Below are 17,618 nucleotides of genomic sequence, written 5' to 3' on the forward strand. Positions count from 1 at the left end.
TTTTTTCGTATTCATCTATGAACAAAACCCAGCATACTGGGCTTACAAAAGATAAAATCCCCTAGGAAAAAGGAGGGAGTCAAAAAAGGCTATGAACAAGAAAGCCAAGAAGGGTATCTCATATTTCACCCTGTGTCTCAGGCCCCAGGAGTTAGAGATCACAGTGAATCTGAACTGAATCTGTAATACACCTTTTCATCTCTGAGTGTGCCATATTCAGAAGAATGGAACACAATTTGAGGTAATTCATTTATTTTTTTAAGACATTTATTTATTTATGTATTCATGAGACAGACAGAGAGAGGCAGAGACACAGGCAGAGGGAGAAGCAGGCTCCATGCAGGAAGCTCGACGTGGGACTCGATCCTTAGTCTCCAGAATCATGCCCTGGACTGAAGGCGGCGCTAAACCACTGAGCCACCTGGGCTGCCCGAGGTAATTCATTTAACAGATAAGGAAACAGTCACAAAGAAGTTAAATTATTTGCCCCATGTGACAAAAGCTAGTTAGTATAAAAGTGTGCTAAAGGGATGCCTGGGTAGCTCAGCAGTTGAGTGTCTGCCTCTGACTCAGGACAGGATCCCAGGGTCTGGGACTGAGTCCCACATTGGGCTCCTTGTGGGGAGCCTACTTCTCCTTCTGCCTATGTGTCTGCCTCTCTCTCTCTGTCTCTGTGTCTCTCATGAATAAATAAATAAAACCTTAAAAAAAAAAGTATGCTAAAATCTTATCTCCTAATCAACAGTCTTTCCACTTTCCATTGTCTTTTTGTTTACTTTTCTCCATACAGTACTTTAAAAAGCAAGAGTTGGAAACTCAACCACCTGAGCCACCCAGGTGCCCATCCATACAGTCCTTTTAAATTTGCATACCTTTCTGCCATAAAAGTAAACCTTGATATGCTAGAAAATGTAACATGTTAAACATACAAAAACCTAAGAAACAAAATATCAAGGAATAATCTTCATTTGTGCAGAAAGTTAAAAATAATAATTTCCATTAACCAAGTTACATAGTATATTCCTATTAGTAAAAATACTTTCCATGAATCAATTTAGTGCCAAAAATACTTTCCATGAATCAAAATAAGTTTAGTGTCAATTTCAAAAACAATACCAATTAGGGGAGGAAGGGGCAGAAATTCTTCTGTTACTCAAAAGACTATTACAGGTTATTTTTTGGGAAGAAGGTAATAATGCATAACTGACCTCACCAGATTGAAATATACAAAGTTATAAATAGTAAAGCGGGGGTGGGGGTGGTAGGGGGGGTGTTGGTTGAGGTGCAGTAGGAAGGTATTTCTCCCAGGAAAGTTATTTATGCATTCAATATAAGAAAGCAGGCTCAGTGAGTCAGACCAAGGCTCCACTACTTGGTAAATGTGATTTCAAGCAATTCCTTTACTCTTTTGTCTCAGTTTCTTCATCTGTAACATAGGGCTAATCATAGCAGCTACCAAAGGTGTATGATCTAGATATAATGACAATATACAATGTGCCTAGCACATTGTAAATGCTCAATACATAACAGTGTTAAGTTACATGGAGCAAAATATTAATAAAAAAAATAGTAAGATTACTCAATAAATGGTACTGGAATGCCTTCTAAGCAATTTAAAATCACTGCTAAGCAAGTTTAATTTATACCACATGGGTCATCCCTGGGTGGCTCAGTGGTTTGGCGCCTGCCTTTGGCCCAGGGCGTGATCCTGGAGTCCTGGGATCAAGTCCCACATTGGGCTCCCTTCATGGAGCCTGCTTCTCCCTCTGCCTGTGTCTCTGCCTCTCTCCCTCTCTGTGTGTGTATCTCTTGTGAATAAATACATAAAAATCTTTTAAAAAAATAATTTATACCATATGGCAAAAGAAAACCATACTCAAGATAAAATATGATAAATTTTAAGTATACAAGCAAGTGCAAAATAAAGGACTCAGAGGAAACAGGGCTTTAGCAAGACAGAATCTGACAGTTATTTTCAAAATGAAAATATGATAGTTACTGTGGCAATTTTAAAAATATTTTAAAAAAGCAATAGACTGAACACACAGAGATAAGATTAACAGGTTTGGGGGCATGCTGCCTCTTATGTGCCTCTATTATCAGCATACTCAATATCCCTGTTTACAAACCACCTTAACCAAGAGCTTTACGTGCTGTTACCAGCACAAATCTTAACCAAAGTGGAACCTGAAGAACCAATTACTGGCTAAAAGGTCCAAGAACCAAGTTACATTAAGAACCAAATACGCTGGAAGAGGTCCTTTTGCATTCACTTCTGACCTTGGAACTGGAGAGCTCCATTCTTATCGGAGTCCTTTGATAACTATTCAGTGGGAATAACGCTGAAAAAGTTATGGCCTTCCCTGTTCCTTTGGGATGAATAAAAGCCTAAACTTAAAACTTCCAATCTCCAAAGCCCACAGACAAGGAGAGGGTCCCTTTTAGGATCTTCCAAGGAAAAAGTCAAGAATATCACAAGACATCAAAAATCCTAACACAACGGGCAGAAGCTGTGGTCAAGCACTGCATTTCCTCTGGCATTTAAATGAAGGCAAGAAAGGTAGACAGAATCAATGATTAGTTTCCTAAATTAAACGGGTTTTTAGGTAAAACTTCAAGAGAGATTTCCTCTCTTGAGTGTTAGAGATCAATTTTTTTTTTCTTCATTCAATATTCTTGGCAATATCAAATTACTCTGAGAATTGCCTGGATCCTGTTAAATGATCAATATTTCTGTGTTTTGAGGAATTCACAGAGCAGTTTTTATAAGATAGTTATGGAACAGTTGAGAAAATTGAAACAAGTAAGCAAAAGTTAGAACTCTACCGCCATCTGATGTATTAGATACGTTTAGTCTTGCTACGTTAATTGTATCATTTTCACATACTAAAGTTGTCTGATAAAAATGTTAGCCTTCAGAGGCTGGAAAAACTTTTAAAAATGATACTTCTTGGTATTCTATCTTACCCTCTCTTACTCTCAAATTGGCAGATCTCAAAACAATTTTTAAATAATATTTTAAATACACTTATCTGAATGATTTTATAGCAACCAATGAACCATAATGTAAGTCAAAAAAAAGTATTCTATAATGAGTAATGCATTAGGTTCAAAAGAAAATAAGTTTGCTTTCTAGTTGCACTTTTCATTTAAAATACTAATGTGAAAAAATATGGACTTGGACAGCCTATACCAGAATAAGCTGGGGTTATTAAATTCCAGATTCCAAGGCCCATACCCAGCCCTCACTAGGAATCACTGGAGGTAGGGCCCAAACGCATGATTTTAACAAGCACACCAGGTGATTCCTGGTGCAAATAAAAGCAATTAAAACTTTACAATGGTGGATAACTGCATGTCCTTTTAATATGGCTAGAGATGTCTGAATAAAATCCTGAACACTAAAATTCTATAAGATACTTTCTTTAATTACAATGCAACATGACAGTAAGTGAATTTGGGACTATGTTTCAGCTTCATTACCAGGTAACTAAATGAATATCCTGAAAAAAACACTAGCAGTAGCAAATTTACTGACTCCTTCTAAAGAAAGTGATGATCAAAGGAACAAAATTGTGGGGGGGCATTATGGTGGAGAATCTTTGTATAGATTTTGTGTGAGTAAACAGAAGGTTCTTTAAATTTTATTTGTTAGCAGTAGTTTATCTTTCTTGTCTCAATTATTTTCTTTTTTAGACCAGTACTTGATGACTTATAAGTTAGTTTTTGATTACTTTTTAAATACTCTTCAATTTTAAGATTTTGGGCTACTAAGCTAAACTTGCCAATACAGACGTACTTAATTAAAGAAAAATCAAAACCTCACTGGCAAATGAGGAAAACGTGAAAAAAAACCTTCTTTTCGTCTATTAGAACACAAATGCATATACTGCATACCTTTTCTCTTATGTTCAGTTCAATTTGGACAAACACATCATAAGATAATGCATGCTCCCCGAACTTTAAAGTGCACTTTGATTACAACCTAAGGGATTTTTTTCAAAAGCAGATCTGATGGAGTGAGGCTTGAGATTCTGCAGTTCCAACAAGCTCCCAGGTGAGGCCTATCCTGCTGGAACTGGGAACTTAGGTGATGGGTGTGAGACTACAATTAGGAAAGATTTTCTTCAGCCAAAGCTTAACATTCAACTCAAAGAATGATTTCGGTCTCTTACAACTAAGAGCTGCAGAGAGTACACACCCACAATCTAAATGCACATTCAGTTAAGCAAGTTTTTACAAAATAACAAAAGCGCTGAGGTCAGATCTGGCTTTCTCTTACTAGCATCAAGTGTAACTCTTCAAGAAGTTGGGTTATCTCCCTTGAGCCTCAGTTTCCTCTCAATAATCCCGAGTGACTGCCAGTATCAAAGAAAATTAGAACTTGAAACCAGCACCAGCAATGACCAAACAAGAACAATACTTGATCCTGTGGTGCTTCTATCCCACCAGGCGTTGCGGTCTATTCCGCACCTCCCTAACACATCGGTGAACTATCCCCAAAGGAGCTGCTGAACTGCAGGAAGGCCTCCGAGAAGTGATTAAAATACAGGGATATGAATGCCTGTCTCTCCTGAATGGAGACAAACACAGCAACGTCCTTCCACCCTTAATAGACACGCAGGTGCACAAAACCTGAAATTGCCATAGGAACAAGCTAAAGGGACGAAGAAGTGAGACGACATCCATTAATAATAACGCTAGGGTTTGTAAAAAAAAAAAAAAAAATCGGACGTGCGGGGGACGGGGACGAAATGACCGAAGCTAACATTTTCCCCAGGCACATCCGGCCAAAGCACTTGAAGGCGCTCGGTGGGACGCACTGCTGGGTCGGCAGAAGGCCAGCGGAGAGCGCCTCCGCCCAGGCCGACTCGCGGGCTTGATGAAGGGGCCGCTTTCCGCGGCCTTCCTTGGCTCCGCCGCTTTGTCTGCCGTCCCTGGACCCTTACCTACCGCGCCAGAGCCTCAGGAGTCCAGAGCCTGCCGCACCATCAGGGCCACACCAACGAGTGAGGTACGGAACCCAGGAGCCGCACAGCAGGTCCCTCCGTTCGCAGCCGCGGCGTCAGCGATGGCAAACGACCAGGTTAAATTCTAGGAGCCAAAGAGCGAGGACGCTGGCGGGGAAAGGTTCTCCAGACTCTCCCCCATGACCCTGCAACATCCGTCGGTTCTGCCCTCTCATTGGTTGATCCCATTCCAACGCGAGGATAAAACATCCAGTACGTGAAGGCCTTCTTAGACTCACGCGTTGATTGGTTACCTCGGGAAAGGCCCTAAGTGTTGAACGGAAGAGGCCAATGAGAGCGCAGGATCGCTTGACTTGGCCCCAACGGGTCTCCGTCCGCTGAGCGTCAAGCGAAGAAGCTTCAATCCGGCTGAGAAGCCGCTAGCTTCCCGCGTGCACTCCCGGGCTCACGGCGTTGCGGGAACCTGCGTGCTGCCGCGTTCGGAAGTTCACATGGTATGTTTTTCTCTAGCAGTTCTTTCAGTTCTAATAAAGTATTTTCGTGATATTTCATTCGTTTTTGTGAGTCGTAGTTGATCATCTTTAAAGGTTTTTGAGCTTTTGGTAAGAACGTCAGCCCTGTGTGAGGCGTTTCTCGGATTTCGTTCCTGTTCGTGTCCAGTCTTCCCAACAGCGCGAAGGCTGCAGAGTACGGCTTTTTATTTGTTTTAAATAATAACTTCTGGGCAGCCCGGGTGGCTCAGCGGTTTAGCGCCGCCTTCAGCGCGGGGTGTGATCCTGGAGACCCGGGATCGAGTCCTGCGTTGGGCTCCCTGCTTGGGGCCTGCTTCTCCCTCTGCCTGTGTCTCTCTCGTGAATAAATAAATAAAATCTTAAAAAATAAATAATAACTTGTTTTTGGAAGGAATTTTTTTTTTTTCTTGAAAGGGAAAGGGGGAACGCCTGGGTGGCTCAGTGGTTGAGCGTCTGCGTTTGGCTCAGGGCGTGATCCCAGTTCAGGGATCGAGATCCCGGTGGGGAGCCTGCTTCTCACGCTGCCTGTGTCTCTGCCTCTCTCTGTCTCGAATGAATGAATGAATAAAATCTTTTTTAAAAAAGGGAAAGGGAAAGGGACTTCGAATCAGAATGTTCTGAGATTTGTCATGAAGTATTTTTTAGATACTGTCTGCTATTTAGTTTATCATGGTAAGAATTCATATACTTTTATCCATGCCAGTCACTGTCGGTTTTGTTAAGTATAGATCTTGGTTTTTATTTATTTTTTATTTTTTAAAAAAGATTTTATTTATTTATTCATGAGAGACAGAGAGAGAGGGAACACACACGCAGGCAGAGGGAGAAGCAGGCTCCATGCAGGGAGCCTGACGTGGGACTCGATCCCAGGTCTCCAGGATCATGCCCTGGGCTGAAGGCGGTGCTAAAGCGCTGAGCCACCTGGGCTGCCCTAGATCTTGTTTTTTTTAATTTTTTTTTTTTTTTGTATTTATTTATGATAGTCACACAGAGAGAGAGAGGCAAAGGCACAGGCAGAGGGAGAAGCAGGCTCCATGCACCGGGAGCCCGACGTGGGATTCGATACCCGGTCTCGAGGATCGCGCCTTGGGCCAAAGGCAGGCGCTAAACCGCTGCGCCACCCAGGGATCCCTAGATCTTGGTTTTTAAAGATATTTCTCTACATGTAAGCGAAGTCTAAATTCCCCAGGCCAGTCTGAGAATAATGCATCAGTTGCACCCAATAACTTCACTGAATGGAATCTAGATTCTCTTTCACAATTTGATTTTGCCCCGTAGCTCGTATATTAAAGTCTCAAGGGATTCAAGAAGCTTCTACTGGGGAGAGTGCGTAAGAGTAAATACCCCTGTGGCGCCTGACTGGTTGAGGCCTAGACATGCGACTCTTGATCTTCACGCCGTCAGCTCAAGCCCCAAGTTGGTTGTGGAACTTACTTTAAAACAAAAAACCCAGACTGTGTTCTATGCAGTTGTCTCCAATACTTTGATTCCTAAGTGAATTTAAAATCCACACAGTTACTTCTCAAATTTCTTTGCCTTTCCTTATTCTTGGTTATCCTCTTCCTTCTGTAACAAGCTGTCAAGAAGAAACTAGGAGCAAAGTGGAATAGAAAAGGTCCCTTTCACACCATTTGACCTATAGCAAAAACAAGTCTCCGGCATGATTTCTATTTCCCAAAGTCATAAGAGGGAGTGGTGGTAAGCGAATGTAAAAACAAAAAGTAAAAAAAGTAAAAAGAAATGATGCGTAATGTCTAGTGGTAGAGGCACCAGCCTAATTAATTAGTAATCAACCAGACCAACCAACGGCTGGAACTGGCGGGGTGTGTGTGTGGAGGGGGGGGGGGGGTGTCGGGGGGGGGGTGGGCAGGAGGGGAAGGAAAAAAGGAGATTGTGATACATTTACTGTAAGGAAAAAAAGCTGTAAAAAAAAAAAAAGTAAATATAGGAAGTTCAAAAGGCACAGACAGGTTAAACATAATCCAGTTGAGTAAATGAAATTTTGCTTAATATTGTTATTAAAAACAATGCAACAACACAAAGTAAACTTGGATATTTTATTTTATTATTTTATTTTATTTTATATTTTATTTTATTATTTTATTTTATTTTATTTATTAAATGGGCTCCATGCCCAACATGGGGCTTGAACTCACAAGCAACTGAGCCAGCCATGCACCACAACTTGCTCTTTTTTCTAAGGTTAATTTGTGTATAAGAAAGTGAGACAGTTGGGATTTTCCCAACTAGTAATTGATGACATAGGTTTTTGGCAGTGTTCAGAATGTATGTTCAACGGAGTCTTTTAGAAGTTCAAAATCTAAAATTACTGTCAGAGGCATGATTATATTTAAAGTATTGAGAAGATTAATTCTTCCTTGGCAACAGCCATTACAGAGAGTTAGATGACTGGCATTAAAAGGCAGGGACTTGTAGTCACAAAGAAATGACAAACAATTTCATAAGCACCAATGGGTTACAAGCCCAGTGAAGTCTTTTAAGGTTTTAAGAATTTATATTCCCATATTAAAAATGTATGAACTTGACATCAATAAAGTTATACTACCAGCTATTATGAGTCATTCCTTGTTCTTAGTCTCAGATAGCTTGCCACAGGACACAGCTGGAATGTCAAGTTTCTCAATGGCTGTGTTGCTTAAGACCTGTGAACCAGATAATGGCAGCTTCATTTATTATTTTAAAATTATTTTCAGAACACATACAATGTGCTAGAAACAGTCTTAGCAATGAATTCAAAAACAAGAGAAAATATTATTACTGTCCTCAAGTTGTTTATGGTCTAGTATGGTAGCTTCCAAACTTTATGATGAAGTACTGCTTTCAGCTTAAAAAAAAACACGTTTTGAGCACACAGCTCTAATACATATATATTATTTAGTCATAAATTCTATACACAGACTATCAAACTAATATGTAGACTAAAAAGCATATCGAAATAGAAAAGTTTAGAAGATGATAAATAATTACAAATAGAAGCACTTATATTTGAGATTAAAATTATGTCCATATACATTATTTACTAAAAAAAACCTTAAATTCCAGATGGATTAAAACTCAAGTGTAAAACAAAATATCAAAAATCCTTTAAGAAAATCTTGGAGAGGGCAGCCTAGGTGGCTCAGTGGTTTAGTGCTGCCTTTGGCCTAGGGTGTGATCCTGGAGACCTGGGATCGAGTCCCATGTCAGACTCGCTGCATGGAGCCTGCTTTCTCCCTTTGCCTGTGTCTGTACCTCTCTCTCTCTCTCTCTCTCTCTCTCTCTCTGTCTTTCATGAATAAATAAATAAAATCCTTTTTTTAAACATTCCTATAACAATATAGAAGTAGGGAAGAGCTTAAAGAAGATTAGAAACTCAGAAGTTAAAAAAGAAAGAAATGGTCATATCTCATTTGTTTTAAAAAGCAGCTTATTTCTGTGGCAAGAAAATACATAACCAATGTCAACAGACAATAGATTTAGGGGTAAATTTGCAACTTGGTGGACAAATAGGGGTTAACATTAAAAAATTGATCACTCATTGTCAAGAAAGGAATTAACAGCCCTATACAAATTGGGTGAATAAAAATGAGTATTTAATCAAGAGAAAGTCCAGGTGGCCAATAAACATGTGAAGATATTTAAACTCACCTGTTATAAGGGAATGCAAATTAACAATGAGAATAATCACAATGCTGATCAGACTGGCAAAAAAAAAAAAAAATGACACAAAGTTGCTGGCAGGAATAATGTGTAGTGAGAAAACTCAGATTTTGCTGTGGAAATGTAAATTATTACAGACTTAAAAAATAATTCAAAATCTATTCTAAAAATTGCATTTTGTGACTCAGCTGTCCTGAAGCATTCAAACCATAGAGACAAAAAGCATCATACAAAGGCATAAGAACAGAGATGTTTATTGCAATATTGCTCATATTGGCAAAAACAAAAACCAAACAAATGATGTAAATGAAGTAAATGATATATCTACAGACCATGGGCCATTCTGAACAATATATTAGAAAACCTTTAATAAAGGGAAATGAGAGCTATAGAAGAGACATTGAGGTATTTCCATGATGCTTCAAAGTTTGTGTGTATATATATATATATATATATATATATATACACACACACACACACATACACTGATTTGGTTTCTGGAAATAACATCATAAACTACATTTTTATATATTCTATGAATATGGAAAATATATAGAGAGATACACTCTAGGTTTTTAGCATATATTACCTGAATAGGACAGGATCTGGGAGAGTAGGAGCCCACCACACACACAAAAGTTATAAATAAACTAACTTTACTGGGGAGGGTGGGGTGTAAATATAATAAATTTTCATTAAGTAAAATCACATGTAAATGAAATGTAATCAACAAAAATCTAGGTGGTATTTAGTAGTTTCAAGCAACTGCTTTCACAAGTATGAGAGTGATAAACTTGGGGTCACAAAACAGTCACATCTGAGGAGGATATATGGTGAGAGGTAAGATAGGAGGTTGGTGAAGTATCCAGTAAGCTGTACCCAGTGACTCAGTGTAGGACCTCATTCAGAAAAGCTACATGGTGCCATTTGGGTCAGACAGATCTTGATTTTACCACTTGCTGGCTTTATGACTATACTAAGTCACTTTGGCACTAAGGACCTTAATCTCCTCTAAAAAACAGAAATCCTGGCACTTCCAAGACTGCTATAGGACTCCCACTTCGGGCTCCTGGTGCATGGAGCCTGCTTCTCCCTCTGCCTCTCTCTCTCTCTCTCTCTCTCTCTCTCTCTCTGTGACTATCATAAATAAATAAAAATTAAAAAAAAATAAAATAGTGTAAGAGAGAATACCTAGCCCAGTGTCTAGAAGATGTTCCATAAATGTAGAATTAGCCCCACTTCTCTCTGCATAAAAATATGCTCTCTAGAAAAGATCTGATAAGACCTAATTTGTAGTGATAAAATTATTGAGTTCTTACTAATACTGGAAAAGATAGAAAAGAAGCATCACTAGTCACCTTCAGAGAATTTGAAGCAACCAACTCATTTTTCTGAAAACTGGGAAATAAATGGAGAGAAACCAAGCATTAAATCTACCTTTCTTGGGGCACCTGGATGGCTCAGTGATTCAGCATCTACCTTCGGCTCAGGTTGTGATCCCAGGGTCCTGGGATCAAATCTTGCATCAGGCTTCTCGCGGGGTGCCTGCTTCTCCCTCTGCCTATGTCTCTGCCTCTCTCTGTGTGTCTCTCATGAATAAATAAAATCTTCAAATAAAAAAAAACATGCCTTTCTTATATGTATTATATTTTAGTGTAACAAAATAGTTGGTGTATGATAATATGAAAACTGGTACACATTAAGAAACGTTCAACTTGCTTTTCTTTACAAATGTGCCTTAAGGCGACCAGTTAGCTCATAAATGACACATCCAGCCTCACCTTGTCTTTTTTTTTTTTTTTTTTAAGATTTTATTTATTCATGAGAAACACAGAGAGAGGCAGAGATACAGGCAGAGGGAGAAGCAGGCTCCATACAGGAAGCCTGACATGGGACTTGATCCTAGGTCTACAGGATCATGCCCTGGGCTGAAGGCAGTGCTAAACCGCTGAGCCACCCGGGTTGCCTCTCACCTGGTCTTAAAATGCCTCTCACAAGGGCACTTCATTGTCCTACCAGTGGTCTTTTGCTAGTTAGGTTTTTCTAGATTCAAACTCAGAACCTCTTAAGGCCCACTTCAATGTATTATATTTTCTATAGACAGGTAGTTGGAGCTGGAAAAAGTGCAGAACTAGAGAGAAACGGGTCTGGATTTTCAGAGAAGACACTAAAGCTTGCAGGTCATTCAACCTATCTTACCAAATGGGATTGTCATTAAACTTCATGTGAGACAGACTGATGGACATATTTGTCCCCTACTTTACTAACCACTGGTCATACCACACAGCTGACTGAACGTACTTCATGGGTAATATTTATTGGGCTATTGTGATAAGCCAGGTGTTATACTTAGTATTTTACACATGTTACACAATTGGTTCTCAGGCTACCCTGTGAGGTGGCTCTTTTCCCTACTGTGCAGATCAGGAAATTGAGGCCTAGGGAGGGTGATTGACTTGCTAACGGCCATGCAGCTGATAAGTGACAGAGGCATATTTTCAGTATGGGTCTGTCTGACTTGGAAGCCGAAGTTCCTTCTGAGAATTCAGCCTCACCATCTGCCAATATAAACAAATGGGAATCTGCCCTTTTGGTTAAATCTCTGCAAGGAAGCTGGCCTATAACTGGCTTTGGTCATCTTTCTATTGCCTAAAATACATTTAATAGTGACTAAATCTCTGCCTAAACAATAGTACTATAGTCCTTTAATCTGTTAGGAATTTGGAGGTCTAGAAAGGTCAAGGGACTTTTTCAAGGCTGCACAGTGAGGAGAGAGAACTCTGATTCTCCTCTACTCAATAAATACGGAAGTTTCAGTTATTCTGGATTCTGCCAAGGAAGCTGAGCCATTTATTTGGATGAAGAACTATAAAGGATCAGACACATAAAAGAAAAGTCAATTTGCTTCTAAAATCCCGGAATGGATTGCCCTGTAACCTACATTAGTTTCCAAACTTAGTTACGCAAATCATCTAAGATTTAGGGAAGGGGTATGGATATGGATTTTTAAACATATGCTCAGAAGTGGAGTTTCAGAATTATCAATCTTATGGAAAAGATATAAATTGTATTATTTATTGCTTCCTAACAAATCACTCCAGAACTTAGCAGCTTAACAAAATAATCATTTATTATCTCATGGTTTCTGTGTATGTAGAATCCATGTAGGCCTAGCTCAGGGTCTCTGGTTTAGAGTCACAAGATTGTAATCAAGGTGTCAGTGGGACTCTAATCATCTCAAGGCTCAATAGAAAGAGGATCTTTTGCTGAGTTCACTCACATGTCTGTTAGCAGGATTCAGTTTCTCAGAGGCTGATGAAAAAAAAGCTTCAGTTGCTTGATGGCTGATGGCCAGAGGCCTCTCCTCAGTTTCTTGCCACATAGGCCTCTCCTTAGGGCAACTCACAATATGGCAGTTGGACTTCTCTCAGGAGAAACCAAGAAAGAGCAAGCAAGATGGAAGCCACACTCTTTTAACCTAGTCTTGGAATTGCCATCCTATCACTCTTGTATTTGATTCATTAGGAGGAAGTCACTAGGTCAAACCCACTCTCTTCGAGAGAGAATTACGCAAGGGTGTGACTACCAGGAGGCAGGGATCATTGGGAGTATTTTTAGAGGTTACCCATCATGGAGATGTAAACAAAGAAAAACCAAGGTGATAATATATTTCCTAGCTCTGTCCACCGAGAGATGGTATGTATAAAATATAAACAAAATATAAATATACAAAATAAATGAATAAATGGGCAGAAGAAACGATTTTTTTTTTAGGAGAAACAAATCTTACTTAAAGAATTCTAAATTATTATGTAGATATTCCACTCCAGGAGTTGAAGCTTAATCTCATAACCTTTGAGGGTGGGTAGGATTTAGTGACTTGCTTCCAAGGGAATATGTAAAGAGAAGAGAATATGTAAAGAGGGTAAAAAATGCAACTTCACAGTGGAGAAACAAGCAAAAACTACCATGGTCAGGTTAACATCAGCATAAATAAATCATGCTAATATCTAATATACCCTCTGATATGATGTGATGAGAAGGGCATCTCAGTGTATGGTATTTCTCCCAAATCTTACAACCCCAGTGTAACCATGAGAAAAACAGCGGATTAATTCAAATCAAGGCATATTTTGTAATTTATGTGATCATACTCCTTAAAAATGTCATGGTCATAACAGGATTATGAGAAACAAATACTGAGAAACTCAAGAACAGGAGTCTAAGTAATGAGGCATTGATGACTTAATGCCATGTGGCATTGTGGATTAGGATCCTGGAACAGGAAAAGGACATTAATAAAATCTGAGTGAGGCAGCCCCTGTGGCTTAGCAGTTTAGTGCCGCCTTTGGCCCAGGGCGTGAACCTGGGGACCCAGGATAGAGTCCCACGTTGGACTCCCTGCATGGAGTCTGCTTCTCTCCTCTCTCTCTCTCTCTCTCTCTCTCTCTCTATATATATATATATATATATAATAAAACTTGGGTAAAGTCTGGAGTTTAGTAAATGTACCAATGTTGGCTCCTTAATTTTATAAATGCATCATGGTAATACACTGTTAGCATTAGGGGAAGCTGAGTGAGGGGTAAACAGGAACTTCTGAACTATCTTTGCAACTTTTCTGCAAATCTAAAATTAGGGACGCCTGGGTGGCTCAGTGGTTAAGCCTCTGGCTCAGGGTGTGATCCTGGAGTCTGGGATGGAGTCCCACATCGTGCTTCCTACATGGAGCCTGCTTCTCCCTTTGCCAATGTCTCTGCCTCTCTCTCTCTCTGTGTCTCTCATGAATAAATAAAATATTTTAAAAATATATTTAAAAAATAAATCTAAAATTATTCTAAAATAAAGTTAATTAAAAGGAAAAAGTGAAGTATGCTGTTTATTTCAAGTATGATGACTGCAAGATTTCCCCTTACTTCCTGGCTCAGCATATTTTGCACCCTCCTTTCTCCTCTACCAGCCACAAAATTCTGATGCCAGGTGCCATGAGACACACCCACAGGTGCCCTTGTAAGATGGCATATAGTATGGCTAGGAGTATTCTGGGAAGACATTCCAACATCGTGGCAGTCAGCAATATCTAATCACAAAAGGAACCTAAGTTCAACTCAACCCTCTTCCCCTCACCCAGATCTCCAAAATGCCCAGGGCCACTCCTGAGCACCTAGTATGCAGACAGAAGCAGTGAAGAAAAGGAAGCTGGAATGGAAAAAAGGCAGGTCTTGACCAATCTCTGAAGGTTGCTTTAAAACATCTTCATTTTGAAGAGTAGAAAACATATGACCATGTGAACTCAGTGCGAGGGTCCCTCCTTGGGTCTTGGAAGGGGCTGGTGCAAGTCAGGGGGTCTGAGCACAAGCTTCATTAGCTTTTCAGTAAATCCACCCTCTAAGGATTTCGGAAGAAACAAGTAAACTTTGCCAGAAACGCCGCTCTCCTTTGCTTCCACTCCTTTAGCTCAGAAGCACCAACTCTTTCGTCAAGCCTCAGCCGAAGCACACCTCTAAAATGTGTTCATTGAGTCCTCTGGCCGGCTTGGGCAGGTCTCCCAGGTTCCCAAGATTCCTTCATTATAACATTTGGTTATGTTTGTGTTTCTGTCTTCCTGTTAGTCTGTAGGCTCACTGAGGGTGTGGTTCAAGGCTTTTAAAAATCTTTGTACTGTCATAATGGGCCCTCAACAAGCCCTTAGTGAGCAAATGAATTAGTGCTCTTGCTGAAGTTGGAAAGCCCTTGCCAGGAAGGCACTTGGGCACCAGGGGTAAAACCACTCTAGCTCTGGTGCCTGCCCAGTGGCCCGTGGGATCCATTACAAAGGGAGCCTTAGGGAGACAGCCAATCAGCAGCAGTCCTCCTTACAGGCCACAGAGAAATACCCACAGGTTTTTCACTCTACGTATGAATTTCTTCCTGGACCTACACACGTCACCATGCTGACTATATTGTTAGCTACAGATGTAATGATCATTTTCATGGCAGAATTATTTGAAATCTTGTGTCCCAGAATATTCAACTATTAAAAAGCATGTATCCCCAAGAATCAGACTAAACACGCAGTGGAACTGAAGACGGTAAAATGCTCCCCCATGCTCTTTGTATGCCCCACACCCTCAACCCCCCCTAAACACAAGCACACCTGGGATATGAAGTTCACGTGGGAAGATCTGCCGGCCAGACAGAAGGCCCAACAGGCTTGGGATAAAAGGGATCAGTGTAAGTCAGTTAACAAGGGCTTAAGAGTCCTGGCTTCCTTCAAGGTGATAGACACCTGCGGCTACATTAGGAATACGGGGCTTTTTTTTTTTTTTTTTTTTTTTTGAAGATTTATTTATTCATGAGAGACACAGAGAGAGGCAGAGACACAGGCAGAGGGGGAAGGAGGCTCCATGCGGGGAGCGCGATGCCGGACTCGATTCCAGGACGCTGGGACCACGCCCTGAGCCCGAGGCAGACGCTCAACCGCTGAGCCACTCGGGCGTCCCCGGAACACGGGTCTTGCTACACACTTCGAGAATGGGGTTTACTAACAAAGTACTTTCTAGACTAGAGCAGTGAAGACACAAAGCGAAGTCCACGCGAAAGCGCCCGCCTCTCTCCGAGCAGTGCGCTTGCGCAGACGCACTGTGAGCGGCGGCAGCAGGCCTGTGGGCGGGTAGTCTCCCTTCCTCCGCGGGCAATCAGTACCCGCCTCCGGGCCGGAGGAAGCAGCTGATTGGCCAGTCTGGTCCGGGCTAGGGGCGGAGACTGGGTGATTGGCAGTAACTCCCCGGGAGAGCCAAGCTGGAAGCTGGAGCAGCGCAGGAAGGCGCCTGGCTGCCGCGCGGCAGAGGTAAGGGGGGCTAGAGACTCAAGAAGCGGTTGGCGGGGGGGTCGAGGAGGCGCTCCCAGGCTTGAGGGCGGTGGGAAGTCTCGGTAAGTAAGTAGGAGCTGAAGGACCCCCGAATTCGGGCATGCGGGGACACGCCGGGCTGCGTGGGCCGGTTGGGTGTCTCCGCGGCAGCTGAGAGGAGGTTCTCGGCGGCCGCGGCGCTGAGGCTTCTGGGGGGCGGGCGCGCCGGCGGAGCGGAGGGAAGCCGGTCCACCTGCCCCAGGGCTGGGACCCCCCCTCCCCTCCCCCCTCCCCCCCTCCCCCCGGCCCTTAGGTCGGTCCTTCGGAGCCCACAGCCCGCGCGCCAGCCGCCCCGCCGGCGGCGGCCCGGGGACGTCAGCCCTCCGCGGTGGTTGCCTGGGGCGTTGCGCTCTTTCCCGGGACTGGACGGACCGGCGTCCGCGGCGGCGCCTGGGGCCGGGCCGCGGGGACTCTGGGAGGAGGGGCGCGCTCGCTGCTCCGCCCGGGAGGCCAAACCGGGCCCACCTGGCGGGGGTTGCTGCTTCATTATCACCTCCCAGTACTGCCCAGTGTAGCTTCCTGAACGCAGCTAGGATTTTGCGTTGAGCCCTAAAGAAAAAATATCGACCTCCGGACGTTTAAAAACACGTTCTGTTATGGAAATCTTCAAACCTACCGAGGTCAAGGGGTTGGTATTAGGAACTCGGGGAACCCATCAACCAATTTCGACAATTGTCTACACATGGCCGGGCTTGCGCCCTCTCCGGGTTATATTCTAGCAGATCCCAGACATTTAATCTTTCCTAGGTATTTCTTCGGCTTTGTCATGGTCATTAACTGTACTACTTATTATTATTTTTTTTAATCATTTGCTCTCTAGAGGGGTTGAATAAAATAAGGCACACGTGAAGGTTTACACGGCGCAAATTTCAGTTTGTGCTACAAGAATGTGGGGAGTTCTCCGAAAGTGCAGTTTGACTATCCCGTATTCAGATTTTAAAAATAATTGAAAACGACGGTACCAAACAACCCAGTCTTGGCAGTAGCATTATTGCTTTTTGAGCAGAAATATTAATATTGGTAATTTCTGCTTATAGGACTCTTGGTAGGTATGAGGCACTGTGAAACTCCACCTATTAAATTTTTACAACAGCCCTGTGAAGTAGGTATCCAGTTTTACAGATGAGGGGAAGAGGGGGGCTAAGCAATTTGACGTAGGTCACACTGATATAAATAAGGGGGGACAAGGGGCTGGGGTGTCTGGGGTTTAGGATACTAAACCAGGTCCCTGCCAAGTTCTTGCTCTTTTAACCATAATTAAATTTCGTAAGAATTGTGGAATAAATGTAACTGATGTGGATTATTTCTATTGAGCTATAAATCCATAATGAAAAGAAAAACCCTGTAACTTATGAGTACAGTGATAAGATAGGTATTTTTGTTTCTTTCAAACAGTAAAAGGTTTGGGGGGGGGGGGTGTGGATCCCTGGGTGGCTCAGCGGTTTGGCGCCTGCCTTTAGCCCATGGCGTGATGATGGAGTCCCACATCCGGCTCCCTGCATGGAGCCTGGTTCTCCCTCTGCCTGTGTCTCTGCCTCTCTCTGAATAAATAAAATCTTAAAACAAAACAAAAAAGCAGTAAAAGGT

General features: G+C 42.0%; 2 protein-coding genes across 5 annotated transcripts in view; one reads left to right on the forward strand and one right to left on the reverse strand.

Moving 5' to 3' along the window:
• Positions 1-5,172, reverse strand: part of ARMC1 (armadillo repeat containing 1) — a 38,395-nt gene extending 33,223 nt beyond the window's left edge. The window contains exon 1 of one of the 2 annotated variants that reach the window (XM_038579407.1): positions 4,954-5,172. The gene's annotated coding sequence lies outside the window, so the exon portion shown is untranslated. Of the gene's footprint in view, positions 1-4,949 lie in introns of both variants that reach the window. The other variant, XM_038579408.1, reaches the window with a different exon arrangement.
• A 273-nt stretch (positions 5,173-5,445) lies between these two features.
• The window catches only part of MTFR1 (mitochondrial fission regulator 1), a 75,824-nt gene continuing 63,651 nt past the window's right edge, over positions 5,446-17,618 (forward strand). Inside the window, exon 1 of one of the 3 annotated variants that reach the window (XM_038579404.1) lies at positions 5,446-5,464. The gene's annotated coding sequence lies outside the window, so the exon portion shown is untranslated. Of the gene's footprint in view, positions 5,465-15,755; positions 15,972-16,009; positions 16,055-17,618 lie in introns of those variants that run through there. The other 2 variants (XM_038579402.1, XM_038579405.1) reach the window with 2 other exon arrangements.

The sequence above is a fragment of the Canis lupus genome, chromosome 29 (genome assembly GCF_011100685.1).
Source record: "Canis lupus familiaris isolate Mischka breed German Shepherd chromosome 29, alternate assembly UU_Cfam_GSD_1.0, whole genome shotgun sequence".
In the NCBI taxonomy this organism is placed as follows: Eukaryota; Metazoa; Chordata; class Mammalia; order Carnivora; family Canidae; genus Canis; species Canis lupus.